This window comes from Ruditapes philippinarum, unplaced genomic scaffold, assembly GCF_026571515.1.
Source record: "Ruditapes philippinarum isolate M1 unplaced genomic scaffold, ASM2657151v2 ctg471_1_1_1_1, whole genome shotgun sequence".
NCBI classification, from domain to species: Eukaryota; Metazoa; Mollusca; class Bivalvia; order Venerida; family Veneridae; genus Ruditapes; species Ruditapes philippinarum.
Window position 1 is genome coordinate 42,593 of NW_026853363.1, and position 15,436 is coordinate 58,028.

Here is a 15,436-nt window from a genome sequence, read left to right on the forward strand (position 1 = left end):
AAAAACTAGAGATAAAAACTTTTAAGAATTTTTTCTTTAAACAATTAACAGGGGGCTATTACGTGTAAAAAACTTTTTAAACAGGGGGGCTTGGGTTTATTTCATTGGGGACATACGATTTTCTAAAAATACATCGCAGCCTTTGGGACCCAAAGGCGGACCGGCTTTCGTTCCGTGAATGGTTTTTCCCATTTTTATTATTTTTTTTTGTTTTTTCCCTTTCCGATTTTTCAAACACTTTCTCTTTTTCTAACCCTTTTGAAAAATAACAGCCGGGGTTATAAAAATGTTGGATTTAATTGCTGCAAAAAAATATTTTCGGCGTTTTGTCAAAATTTGTGAAATTTTTTGCGCCAAAATTGACATATTTTCGATGTTTGTTTTTAATTTGTAAAAACCTGTTACTAAACAAACCATGTGAGAATTAAATTGAATCGATAAGAAACGTGAATCCTGGAGGAAAAAAATCACATTATTTTTAATACAAAAATTTTTTTTCACCAAACCGTGTCTGATAATAAAAAACACTTTTTTTGGAAAGAATTAATATATCATAACAATTTACTTGATAGTAGGGGAGTGAAATGGTGAGTATGAGTGGGTGCCCTTTCGTGTGTGTGTGTGTGTGTGTTTTTGGGGTGCCCCGAAGGAGTGAGTGAGGATGGAATTTAGGGGAGTGAGTGAGTGAGGAGTGAGTTTAGTGAGTGATAGTGGGGTTTAAATGAGTGAGTGAGTGGGGTGAAGCGAGCGGCGGGGGGAGGAAGGAGGGGGAGGAGGAAGGGGAAGCCAAAATGAGCAAATTTTTTTTTAAAGGCCCTTTTGCATTTTTTTTTTATACAAAACAAAAAATAAACGCTTTAAAATTTGCCCCGTGGGCCCAAAAATTCATATTTTTTGATAATTAATTTTAAAGTTTTTATCTATATCTATATCCCCTTGGAGTTAATTTACATTAAATTTCAGCCCCTTCCCCAATTAAATAAACAAAACATGTAGAAATGAAAATACCCAAATAGTTTACCAAAGGGAAACAAACTAAAAAAATTTTTATACTTTTTCACAATGGGACCCCCGTATTTTTTGGGTTTGACATAACTGAGAACCCAATTTTTATTTCACTAAAAGGGGGTGTTGGTTTATATTGTATTTAATGGGTAGTTCAACAAAAATAAAAAAAATATTCAATTCACAAACATTTTTTATTACAAAACTCAAAATATATATTGGTTTTCATATTAAGTCTTTCATTCTGAACAATACCGGATCTTTAAAGTTTTTGATATTTTTGAGACCCTTTATTCACCCCCTTTTTTAAATTTGGGGTTTAAAAAGTTTTATTAAATTTATATTAGGCTGTTTGTCAAAAAAAAAACCCTTAAAAGCAAATGTTGCCCAAGGGTTTTTGTCATTTTTTTAAGCACCCGGAAAAAAGGGGGAAAAAATTATGGGATATTTTTTTTGTATATTTTTTAAAGAAATTGTTTCCCTCGTTTAAAAAGATAATTTTGTTTTGTTGTTTTTGGGTTTACTTTAAATTTTCCCCCAAAATTCACTTGAAATAGCAGCGTTAGTCCCCCTTTCTTGTACTGCATTTCAAAATTTTTCGAGTGATAATGAATTTTGGGGCTATTGAAATGTTTTTATAATCTTTTATATTTTCCCCCTCATATACATACATGCATATTAGGTATAATGCGTTAGTCGAGAAGCAAGCATATATGTGACATGCGATATAGAAATAGAAAAACAACTTAAAACCGCCTTAAAACGCAAAATTGAAATCCTGGCAGGCCCGGTTCGAATGAGTCGAAAAAACATGCTGCCGTCTATTTCAACACATACGCACACACGCCGAATGTACGCACGCACGCACGCACGCACGCACGCACACACCACACACACACACACCACTGATAAAGGGCAGATCGGTCATCTGTCATGTCATCATGGCAATCACATAATTAACGGAACGCGATATGACGTAAATTTTATGAAGCATAAAAAACTAAAGGTAGAAAGACCGCGCTATTTTCACAACTTCTCTGGCATCGAGTCTATTATTGTCACAAAGAGAGCAATCAATTCTTTTGAACATAAATGATAAATGTATCAGATGGGTTGATGTGCTCTTATGTGTCACAGGGTGAGAAAAATGTGCAGCCTGACCGGGACTCGAACCAAAACCCTCGGAATACCGTACCGCGGCTCTACCGCCGCTTACACATCTTTTCCCCTAAATAGTGAACAGTTCTGAACCGTGATAACTCCCCTGTAATATTAAAATTCGTGGACAAAGCAAATGTGAGCTCTCATTTCTTGTCTGTCTATGAACTCATACACGCGTCCCCAACACCTGGGCGCCAGTTGTGACGAAAAAATCGTTTTCAGCCTGACCGCGGCACTTCAATCCCGGGACCTCGAAATACCGTCGCTCTACCGCTGAAGCTATCCTTGGTTCGGTGAGCGGAGTGTGCGCGAGAGAGTGGAGAGCAGTTCTGAACCGTGCACATATTAAACTTTTTGCTAACCAAAGAAAACGTCCAGTGAAAGCTGCCCTTCGTAAAGTGGGACGAATTTATTAGAAAATGAATAAAGTTTAATGTAAATAAAGAATGCTATTTTTATTAAGTATTCCAATAAGATGCTTTACTGTCTTGTGGTCGCAGAACCTGAGGATAGCACCTACTTCAAGTGCAAGGTCACAGTACATGTCATGATTAGAAAATCTTCCCGGTTCAATATTAAAAGTAAGAGGCATTACATTTTAGTCATGAACTAATATTGGACAACTTTTAGATTTATTTTTTTATACATGTGTTGTAGTTTTTTGTTTTGTGTAAAGATCTAGTTTAAAATTCTCACTAATTAAAGATATATGATAGACCGTGAAGCTAAACTGAGAAGTTATATACCTTTTCATGTAAGCGAACCCAGAATTTTCATATAGGGATATGTTCGGGTTCAAATAAAAGTTTCCTGACACTTATTAGGGGTCTCAAGATATAATCCCCAAGTTTTGCCTTTTTTAAATAATTTGTCGTTCTTTTGTACGCATAGATGAGTTTAGTAACAGTGAGTTATTTTTTAGTGTTTTCTATAAAAAATCCGTTAATTAAGGTAAATATTTTTTAGCCAGTTTTATTTAGATACCTTTAAATGTGAAATGAGTGAAAATAGGGTAGGCTAGCTTAACTACTTAAATATTCTATATGTTATAATTGAGGTGTTACAACACTTAACTGAAATTTTATTTATGTATTATACAGTATACACAGTTGTTTATAATTTTATGCTTAAGATATACAACAATTTTCAAACATCGAAGAATATGTAAAATATGTTATGCAAATATTTGTACACATTATATGTAATCATTAAAATATATGCATTCATTTCTTATTGAAAAAAATGACTAAGACTTCATAGAAAAGAAATTTCTAATTACACCATTTATTTGTACATAAAATGTTAAATTCGGTAATATCTTTATAAATAATGCTTTTTGGAACTTACAATATTGATAAATCTTAAATTGAGCATCATATTTATGATATAAAACCATAAAACAGAATAATATTGTGTTAGGGTTTTAAAACCCGTATGGTTAACTCCCTTCTTTTCAGAAATCTATGTAGACTATTATTGAAAATATAAAAATACCCGATTCGTAACATTAGAAGGCAAAATTAGACATGTTTTCTGAATCCAACTTTTTTCCTTTTCTTCATGCAAAAATAACAGATACCTGCTTAAATTAACCATAGGTTTCTTTGGTCAAATGTGTTATCATGTCAAAACTATGGTTAGTTCTAACCACATCTTATAAAAGTAAGATATTGAAGATAAAATAAGGAAATATATTATTTTATTGTTGAAAACATATATATTGTTGTTGTTGTTATTATTGTTGTTGTTCAAATGTAATGATACTTGTAAACGCTTATTTTTTTCAAATAAGAATCCTTTGATATTTATTGGATCTATTTGTATAAATTTGTGTCAAGAATATAATAAAATTTAATTTTGATGATTCCTGAAACACGTATAAATTTAGAACTTTATTGGTCATATATCATGTTTTACTGTACTGGAATGTACACTACAGAATGGAATTTAAATTGCTAGCACGCGTGTGCAATAAATTCTATAAAAATAAGATCTTGAATGGCCTTTACGAGAGCGTAATAAATAACATAAAATGTTACATAATTATGACGAATAACTAACATTTAAATACATATTATATTTTAAAAAAATATGATGTTCACGTAGATCTACATAGATTAATAAGAAAGTCTTGGTAAATTTCTTCCAGAATCCAGTAATTTAAAAAATGATAGATTCAGTAACACCTATAGTAATATTTTATCGAGCTTTGCAAAACATTATTGCAGAAGAATGCACAGTTTAAACGCTAAAAGTTTAAACGATTTATTCTATCCAAAAACTACGGTACTACATCTGCATCAATTAGTTAACCCCTCTGCGAGCTATATTTAGCCGCGTATATAAGAAGCTGCAGACCACGCTCCCGGCCTTCTTCTCACTTCCCCTCGGAGCGTGCACGTCGCTGAGAAGGCACAGGGCATCGGCAGAAGATTTTCAACTTGGCTGGTAGACAACTTAAATTTTGCCTTCAACCGTGGGCGGTAACTACGGAACTCCTACTTCGTCACTTCTGCGGACCAGCTGCCGATGTCCTGACTAATGCCGAGGGGAGTGGCCATACAAAGTAGGCTGAGACGACGAGGATGGTGTACTAGGGTGCGTGAGCCCCTAGTACAGATAGACGGCTTGTAAGGCAGGCCTATAGCTGGCACCAACAGCCCTTTCAGGGCTACAAACACCTTTCCTATTGTCACAGGTTACTGTACATTTAGGTTCTCATTGACGCCCGTACAGTGACCTACTTTTCGGCTCAAAATTTCATTATCTTTGGCTGGAATACTCCGTGGAAATTGCATGGAGGTAAATTATCACCATTTTGTGCTTCAAAATTAACTCTTTAAGGACATGACTGGTGACATGCCCGGGGTCCGTACTCGACAGCGCAAGCTGCATTTTGTGCCCGAAAGGGCGGATGGACCCTCATTAAGCATTAACTACACACACACACGCTCCCGGCCTTTTCAACTTCGCCAGCGTTAAAGAAGGTACGGGACATTATTAAACTTTATGTAGAACACAATATTTCAAAATCCTCTCCCTCCCACCACTAATATGTGAATACCGAATTCTTTTGCTGTCGTATAATTAAATAAATATATTTTCAGAAAAGTCGATACAATATTACGTCTTGCTGGAATTTTTCCAACGTTTGGTGGCTGAAAAAGATCTGGTTTTTAGAGAGCTTCTGAACATGGAAACAAAGTAAAAACATTAATTGGCTACCGTTATCGGAGCTTATGCGATTGGTGTCTTGTAGCATTGTTACTGTACTTACTTCAATAATCTTTATGGCATAATCTATCATAACGTATGTGACCGATATCGGGACACACATGGTACTTTGTAACAAAATGCCTTATATTCTTGATTAACAGCCATTGACAAAAATATCGCCAAACCTTAAGAAATAAATACACGTAATAGACAAATCTTTTCTTTGTCGTTTTTTTGTGATGGGATAATAAACAGTCCGCCATATCTATCACCCGTTCACATCAATCATTACAAAGATTACAGTGTTCCGGCAATAGTTATGATGGCATTCCATTTGATGAAAAGGATTTATGTGATAACTTGGACTATTTTTTAGATACATGAATTCCCATTAGATTCTTGAAAAAGAAATGATAATAAGGCAACAACAAATAAAACTTCTTATGCTCGGTGATACTGAAAAGCGTAAGGAAGAAGAACATTTTACGAAAGTTACAAGCAATAGTAGGAAAGTTCTCAAGTCTCAACAAATTGCAATTAGAACAAGCAAGTAACAGTCACATTCGTTCTTCAACAAAGATTGCCTATCCCTATTAAACATCCATAAATTAGGCAAGAAAGAGCAAAGGATCCGGTTAATAGAACATATAGAATTTAAATTAAAAGATTACTGCTAAAGTGAAGACATGTTTTGCCCTAACATTCACGTGACACGCACCTGTGGCTCAATTTTGTCGAGTTCGCACGAAACGCATTTGGAAATATGGACATAGCAATGGAAAATCCATGTTTGTTCGCAAATCATTGTTATTTAAAGGCCAATTTCAACCAGAAAAAAAAAGAACAACGACTGTAAAAGAGTATATCGAATAATCAAAAGATAATAAAGAAAAATAGAAAAGGAGAGGAAAAAAATAAAAGTAAAATTTTGAAATGCTTTGTACAATAGAAGCTTTGTAGTATGACATCATCATTAAATTGCGTCACGTTTTATAAAACTCGTAAAATACTTGGGTTGTTGATTACATTAAATGGTACTTACATAATTTACCACTTCTTAGTCTGCTGTAGCGATTATACTAAAATGTCACAAAATGGCGGTTTATATAATTATATGCTTGAAATATATTAAGACGAAATGTAAATAATTCAATGTTACACGACCGTGTCAGTCGTGTTTTGAAATGAGGCTAAAATAATTCTATATATTAATATCTATGTGTGAATGTTTTTAGATTTTGTAGAAGGATGGATATTATTAATAAAGAACATAAAAATGTAACATATGCTGCATTTTGTTATTGCATTTTTTTCAAATATGGTGATCAACTTGATATTTTGTAATCGTTGTTAGAAATTCACACTTAAGGATACACAGGTGTCATTATGCAATAAGCTTTGTGAAATTAAATTAACATTTTGAAGTAGAATCTACAAATGCCAAATGAAAAACAAACTAGAGATATATAATCATCAAGAAGTTTATCTTTAAACATTTAACAGGTGCTATGTAAAACACTTTTAAAACATGTGCTTGGCCTTATTTACTTCTCGTGACATCACGACTTTCTACAATACTTCGCAGCTCGCTAAATGACGGACCGGCTGCGTTCCGTGAATGGTTTATTTATTTTCTTACTTTTCTGTTTGTTTTTCCTTGCCGATTTTCAAGACACTTTCGTCTTTTCTAACACCTATGAAATATCAACATGCCGGGCGTTATAAAAATGTTGCGATTGAAGCTGTGCTGCTAAAAAAATATAACGCGTTCTTATTAAAATGGGTGAACATTTCGCGCCAAAATTGATATACTTGCAGATGTTTGTTTTCTATATTCGTAAACACCTGTTACTGAAACAGCCATGTGAGAATTAAACTGATCGATAAGAAACAAGAATTCCTGGAGAATAACATCACATAATTATATTTTCAATACATAATTTTTCTCACCAGCTAGTCTGATAATATTACACTTGCTTTGATGACATCTAATTATATCATACAGTTGTACTTAAGTGAGTGAGTGAGTGAGTGAGTGAGTGAGTGAGTTACTGAGTGAGTTACTGAGTGAGTTACTGAGTGAGTTACTGAGTGAGTTTAATGAGTGAGTGAGTGAGTGAGTGAAGAATGAGTGAGTGAGTGAGTGAATGAGTGAGTGAGTAAGTGAGTGAGTAAATGAGTGAATGAGTGAGTGAGTGAGTTGGTGAGTGAGTGAGTGAGTGAGTGATTGATTGAGTGAGTGAGTGAGTGAGTGAGTGGGTGAGTGAGTGAGTGAGTGAGTGAGTGAGTGAGTGAGTGAGTGAGTGAGTGAGTGAGTGAACGAGTGAGTGAGTGAGTGAGTGAGTGAGTGAGTGAGTGAGTGAGTGAGTGAGTGAGTGAGTGAGTGAGTGAGTGAGTGAGTGAGTGAGTGAGTGAGTGAGTGAGTGAGTGAGGAGGGAGGGAGGGAGGGTGCGAGTGAGCGAGTGAGCAGTTTATTATAAAGGCATGTGCATTTCTTTTAATACAAAACAAATAATAAACACTTAAATTAGCCCTTGGGCCAAATATTCATATTTATGATAATTGTAATGTTATATCTATATCTATATTATTGGAGTGTAATTTACATTAATAACTGAAATTCTAATTAAATAAACTATACATGTAGACACGAAATACAAATATGTTACTATGAAGCAGCTAAAAGATTGATATTTTTACAATGTACTCGTATTTTGGTTGGACGTAACTGAGACAAATTTATATACACTAGGCCAAGTTGGTATTATATTGTATTTAATGCGTAGTTCAACAAAGTAAAAAATGATATTCTAATTCACAAACATTTTGATTACAAATCTCACATATATATTGGTTACATATTAAGTCATTTCATTCCTGAACATACTGATCTTTAATGTTTTGAGTATTATTGAGACTTTTATTCACAAATTTATGTTGGATTGAATAAGTATATTAATATATATTCAGGCTGTTTGTCAAAAAAAAATACCTTAAGAGCAGTGTTGCCCAAGTTATTGTCAGTTTCTTAAGCACCCGGCAAAAAGGGAGATAATTATGTAGTATATTTTGAACGAAATTGTCTCCCTCGTTCTAAAAGCATAATTTTGTTTGTTCGTTATGGGTCACTTAATTCCCACAACTTCACTTGAAATAGATGACCGTAAGTCCCTTGCTTGTACTGCATTTCAAATCTGTCTAGTGATAATGACTTCGGAGCTATTGAGTGTTTATATAATCTATATATTACCACTCATATACATACATGTATATAAGGTATTGTGCGTTAGTCGAGAAGCAAGCATATATGTGACATGCGATATATAAATAGAAAAACAACTCAAAACCGCCTTAAAAGGCACAATTGAAATCCTGGCAGGCTCGGTTCGAATGAGTCGAAAAAACATGGTGCCGTCTATTTCAACACATAACACACGCACGCACGCGCGCGCGCGCACGCACGCAGGCGCACACACACACACACATCTATAGAAGGCAGATCGGCACTGTCATGGTCATATGGCAATTTTTCACAAATAACGGAACCGCCGATTCAGACGTAAATTTTTATGAAAGTATAAAGAACAAAGTAGAAAGACTCACGCTATTTTCACAATTCTCTTGGCATCAAGTCTATTATTGTCACCAAGAGCAATCAATTCTTTTGAACATAAATGATAAATGTATCAGATGGGCTGATGTGCTCTTATGTGTCACAGGGTGAGAAAAATGTGCAGCCTGACCGGGACTCGAACCGGGACCCTCGGAATACCGTACCGCGGCTCTACCGCCGCTTACACATCTTTTCCCCTAAATAGTGAACAGTTCTGAACCGTGATAACTCCCCTGTAATATTGAAATTCGAGGACAAAGCAATGTGAATTAAACTCTGAGCTATATTCAGTCACGCCACGTTGTGCGCCAAATGTCACAGGGTAAGAAAAATGTGCAGTCTGACCGGAACTCTAACCCGGGTAAGTCGCAATACCGTACCACGGCTCTACCGACTGTGCTATCCAGCCGCTTACACATCTTCTCCCCTAAATAGTTAACAGTTCTGAACCGTGACAAATATAAAGTTTGTAAAAAAAAGTCAAACGTCCAGAGACAGCGGCTCGTAAACTGACGAATTTATTAGAAATGAACAAGTTATAATGAAATAAAGAATGCTATATATTGATCTATATAATATTCAATAATAATAAGATGGTGTGTCTTGCGCAGAACATAGACCCCCGAGCTTGAAGTTTAAGGTGACAACGGAGTCAATTATCACTGAAAATACCTAAAATGAGATTTTTTGCTAAGAAGATTTATCAACCTTTTCTGAACACATTCGTGATTTAATTTTGGAAGCAGTTAGTCCAAAAAATGTGTTTTTAAACGTTTTAAAACGGTACCTATACTATTTGTATCTGCTATTCGCCTAACCTGTCGATTATCGATAACGCTCCGCCCCCTGTTGAGGCATCAATGAGGGAAATCGGTAGTTCCATATATCCGTGAATTACAGGTCCATACTACTCGTATTTGTTTAAATTCATGTATCGTACAAATACCGTACATCTTTTATGAATATCTAAACATTTAGCTTTTTTTATAAATTAAGAAAGTGTCGGCCAATGTACGTAACATAATGTATTGAACATAAATAATTAAGCATAGCGGCAAATCGCACGACCACGGGGTCGATTAAAAATGTAGTTGCTAAAATATCCATAATGTGTGAAAATAATTTGTCTGTCCCGTTAATCTGATATATATTACATTGAGTTGATAGACTTTTGTACAGATTCAAGGGCTTACTTTACATTCAACCTCGTTTTCTAACAATGTGAAGTAAAACAACAACAAAAACAGACAACATTTTTTATGTGAACGCCTATATATGACTTGTGGTAAGGTGTCCCTGACAAATTTCTAAACCATTTTAGATTGTCTAAGGATGATTATTTCTCTATAAAAAAGATGTTAAAATATATTCTCAGTAAAAATAAATTGTTCGCCAGTAAATCGGACACAGTACTAATAAATCTGGGACAAAGTATGAAATTTATTGTCTATCCCGGTAGAAACTGGATCTCTATGCCGTGCATAGATGATATTCAAAATAGAAGTCAAGAAGGCCAGATCATAATGATCGGGTAATACCTTTTATTTCTATTAAAATATGTGAAGCATCATCAATTTGGTGGAAAAACTATATAATATCCCGTTCTTATTTGTACATTAACCATGAACTTTAATAGACTGTCAGAAGCTCAGTTTTTTGTTATTTTATTTTATATTTTAACGGAATTTCATACACGAATACACAGGCAGAGTGACACTGGTATAATACAATAATAATGCTGATGATAATAATAATAAACTTCAAAAAGGAAACAATTTAATTAATACCCCGCTAGCGGTGCGCAAATGCGTTCCATTCCCCCCCCCCCCCTGAGTGCCTCAAATTTTACCGATAGTCACGTGACATGTGCGACAGATACCAGACGGATCGTAAATCACGTTAAGAATTGAAGAAATTTCGGCTATAAACTGATATTAATCAGCAGCTTTTTAATTGGTCAGATGTCACTGGGTCATAAAATGTTGTTAGAGTATGTTACCACAACTTGTGACCCCTCTCTGGTGCGATATTTGTGTATTATGCAATTATTTAGCGTGAAACGTAGGGGTCCGAGAGAGAACAGCCGATTTATGACACTTCGTTTGATGCGGGTCGGACTAACTTTGAATCGGCATGACTTTTTTAATAATCAAGCAATTAACATGCGGTTTAAAGCACATGAAAGGAAATTCATTTACGGAGGGAACCGTGTCAGGGATTTTTGTTTGCTTAATCAGCGACTTAATTATCTTTAATTACGTAATATGTATGGTGAAAAAAGCCGCATAAAATGTTTGACGTTACGTAATATTTTTTTGAGAAAAGATAGAAAAAATTTGAGACACGGTTCCCCAGATAATATAAGTATGGTTATTTTCCAAAAGTTTGATGACAAAATAATAAAAAATGACTTTGATATGACGTTTTAAAATTTTAGGATTTTTATTCAAAATCAATCATTTACAAAGGCATTTTTTTCAAATATGTTATTTTTTATGATGATCAACGACATTTAATGCACAAAGATTAAATAAATAACAATTATTACTAAAATAACTTGGTTTAAATGACATATATGTGAGTACCACGGAAAGTGTCTGTTGTCACCTTAAGTTCACAGTAACAGTTCAAATGTCAGTAGTTATAAAGTCTTCCCGGTCAATGGGGCATTCATTTTAGTTGTCATAATACTGACAACTTTAATTTATTTTTTATCATGTTGTTGTGTTGTAAATGAAAAGATCTAGATATCACTTTTATGGTATAAAATGCCTAGCTGACGTAAGCGAACAGAATTTTCAGAGGGTGTAGGTTCAAGTTCCACTAGGGGCAAAGTTTTATTTCTCCAATTTTTGCTTTGTTTCCTTCTCTTTGTCAAATCAGAATATGTTCATAAATGTTTATTATGTTGTCTTGAAAAATCTTTTATTAATAAATGTTTGCAGTTTTCTAGCTTTACAACTTAAAGATCCTGTATGTTATAGTTGAGGTTGTTACCATGTATGTATGTAGTTAAAGCTTAATGAGGGTCCATCCGCCCTTTCGGGCACAAAATGCAGCTTGCGCTGTCGAGTACGGACCCCGGACATGTCACCAGTCATGTCCTTAAAGAGTTTATTTTGAAGCACAAAATGGTGATAATTAACCCCCATGCAATTTCCACGGAGTATTAGCCAAAGATATGAATTTTGAGCCGAAAAGTAGGTCACTGTAAGGCGGTCAATGAGAACCTAAATGTACAGTAACCTGTGACAATAGGCCGATGCCCTGTGCCTTCTCAGCGACGTGCACGCTCCGAGGGGAAGTGAGAAGTGGAGGTTGTTACCACACTTAATTATAATTATGCTAATAAAACAATTTTCAAATATCGAAGAATATGTAAAATATGTACTGCAAATATTTGTGCACATTATATATGTAATCATTTCATTGTATGCATTCATTTCTTAATGAAAAAAAAATTGACATAGACTTTATAGAAAATAAATTTCTAATTACATCCCTTTATTTATGCATGAAATGTTAAATTCGGTAATATCTGTATATATTACGGTGTTCCGTTTGGACACGTTTGGACAATCGTGACATTTATTTATTCTGTACCCGCGATGCACGATGGTACGATGGTGAAAACACGATGGCACGATGGTACGATGGTGAAAACACGATGGTACGATGGTGAAATCACGATGGTACGATGGTGAAATCGCGATGGCGCGATAGTACGATGGTGAAAACTCGATGTTACATCGCGTTTTCACCATCGTACCATCGTGATTTCACCATCGTACCATCGCGTTTTCACCATCGTACCATCGCACCATCGCGCCATCGTGTTTTCACCATCGTGCCATCGCGTTTTCGCCATCGTACCATCGCACTTTCACCATCGTACCATCGCGATTTCAACATCGTACCATCGTGATTTCACCATCATACCATCGCGTTTTCACCATCGTACCATCGTGCATCGCGGGTACAGAATACAGAAAACGCGATGGCACGATGGTACGATGGTGAAAACACGGTGGTACGATGGTGAAAACGCGATGATTTCACCATCGTACCATCGCGTTTTCACCATCGTACCATCGTGCCATCGCGGGTGCAGAATACAGAAAACGCGATGGCACGATGGTACGATGGTGAAAACACGATGGTACGATGGTGAAAACGCGATGATTTCACCATCGTACCATCGCGTTTTCACCATCGTACCATCGCACCATCGCGCCATCGTGTTTTCACAATCGTGCCATCGCGTTTTCACCATCGTACCATTGCACTTTCACCATCGTACCATCGCGATTTCACCATCGTACCATCGTGATTTCACCATCGTACCATCGTGATTTCACCATCGTACCATCGTGTTTTCACCATCGTACCATCGTTCCATCGCGTTTTCACCATCGTACCATCGTGCATCGCGGGCACAGAATAAATAAACGGAACACCGTAATATATAGATAATGCGTTTTGGAACTGACAATATTGATAAATCTTAATTTGAGCATTATATTTATGATATAAAACCATACAAATTGTGTAACAGGATCTTTAAAATGTTTCAAAATCCGGATAATAAACTTTTCTTTTTCAGAATTGCAGATTTATACATGTAGACTTTTATTGAACCTATAAAATACCCAATTCGTAACATTAGAAGGCAAAATTTTCTAGACATGTTTTCTGAATCCAACCTTTTGTCCTTTTCTTCATGCAAAAATAACAGAGAGATCTTTGGTTTTATTAAATATCATGTCAAAACTATGGTAAATTCTAACCACATCTTATAAAAGATATAATAAGGAAATCTATTCTTTTAATGTTGAAAACATATAAATTTGTTGTTGTTGTTCTTATATTATGATACTTGTAAACGTCAATATTTTTGAAATAAGAATCCTTTAATATTTATGTAGATCTATTTGTATAAATTTGTGTCAAGCATGTAAAAAATCTAACTCTGAGGGCTTTTGAAACACGTATAAATTTAGTTATTGGTCATATAGATCTATCAAGTTTTTTGGAATTTATTGCGAGCACGCGTGCAATAAATTCTGTACTGTACATGTATAAGATTTGAAATAGATCTTGGCTGCGCAAAAATCCATAAAATCTTATACGACCAATAACTATGGAACGCCATTGCTGCCTCATGTTGTTAAATTTCGTTTTATTTTTCCCTAAAAGCGTCTTATTATGTATAATAGAAGTGTTGGCTTGCCAACATTTTATGGGAACCTGTCTTAACGAAGTCTAATTAGGTCAAATATTTTTATCTTGTCAAAACGTAGTGCTGACTTGTCTAAACACTGTCTTATTATTTCAAAACTTCATGTTATCATGTTCAAATCCGGTGTTAACATGCCGAATGGAAGTCTTAATATGTCTAACATGCACGTTATCTATTCGAATTAAGATTTCATTATTTCTGAACAAATACTTGTTTAAATGTGGTGTTGAATTGTCTTGAAATTGTCTCATCATGTGAAACAGTAGTGTTATCTTGTCGGAAGTTGGTGTCATCTTGTCCAAATGTGATCCTGGTATGTTATGATACTGCTGTTTTATGTTATACTGTCGTTTTGTCTTGTCCAAATGTGATATTGACTTGTCTTAACACCGTCACATTTTGTCAGACTGCCATGTGATTCTGTTCAAATTCGATGTTATCTTGCTTAAAGAATGTCTTTTATGTCAAAATAACATGATGTCTTGTCCAACTGTGGTGGTAATTTGTCTAGAAATTTTCTTATTATGTGAAACGGTAGTGTTATCTTGTCGGACCTTGGTGTCAACTTGTCAAACTCATGTCTTATTTTGTCGGCTAGTAGTGATATCTTGTTCAACCGTAATATTGACCTGGCTGAGTGCTGTCCTGTTTTGTCAAACTATTTTGTTGCTTTGTATGAGGTGGTGTTATTCTGTCTTTTTATGCCAAACAATCATGCTGTCTTGTCTAAAACTGTTGTTATCCTGTCTAAAATATACTTATTATGTCAAATACTAATGTTGACTTGGCAATAAATTTTGTTTGTTTGTGTAAAAGTAATTTTATTATGTCAAACAGTATTGTTGACTTGTCGAAAGATGGTATTGACATGTCTAAACACTGCCTTATTTTCTCAGATCGCCATGCTATTTCTTCCAAACTTTATGTTAACCGGCCTAAACACCGTCTTATTATGTGAATAATGGTGGTATCTTTACAAATTATGGTTATGAACTGTTAAAACGATATTTTGATTTGTCAAACTGTCATGCTTTTATGTTCAAATGAAGATTCAACTTGTCTATCTTAGTCTTATTATGTCAAATAGTCATATCATTTTGTCGAAACGTGGTGATGACTTGTCTAAAATTACTATCTTTTTGTCAAAGTGTCATTTTATTTTGTGAAGGTTCGGTGTTGTTTTTACTTAACATCGTCCGTTT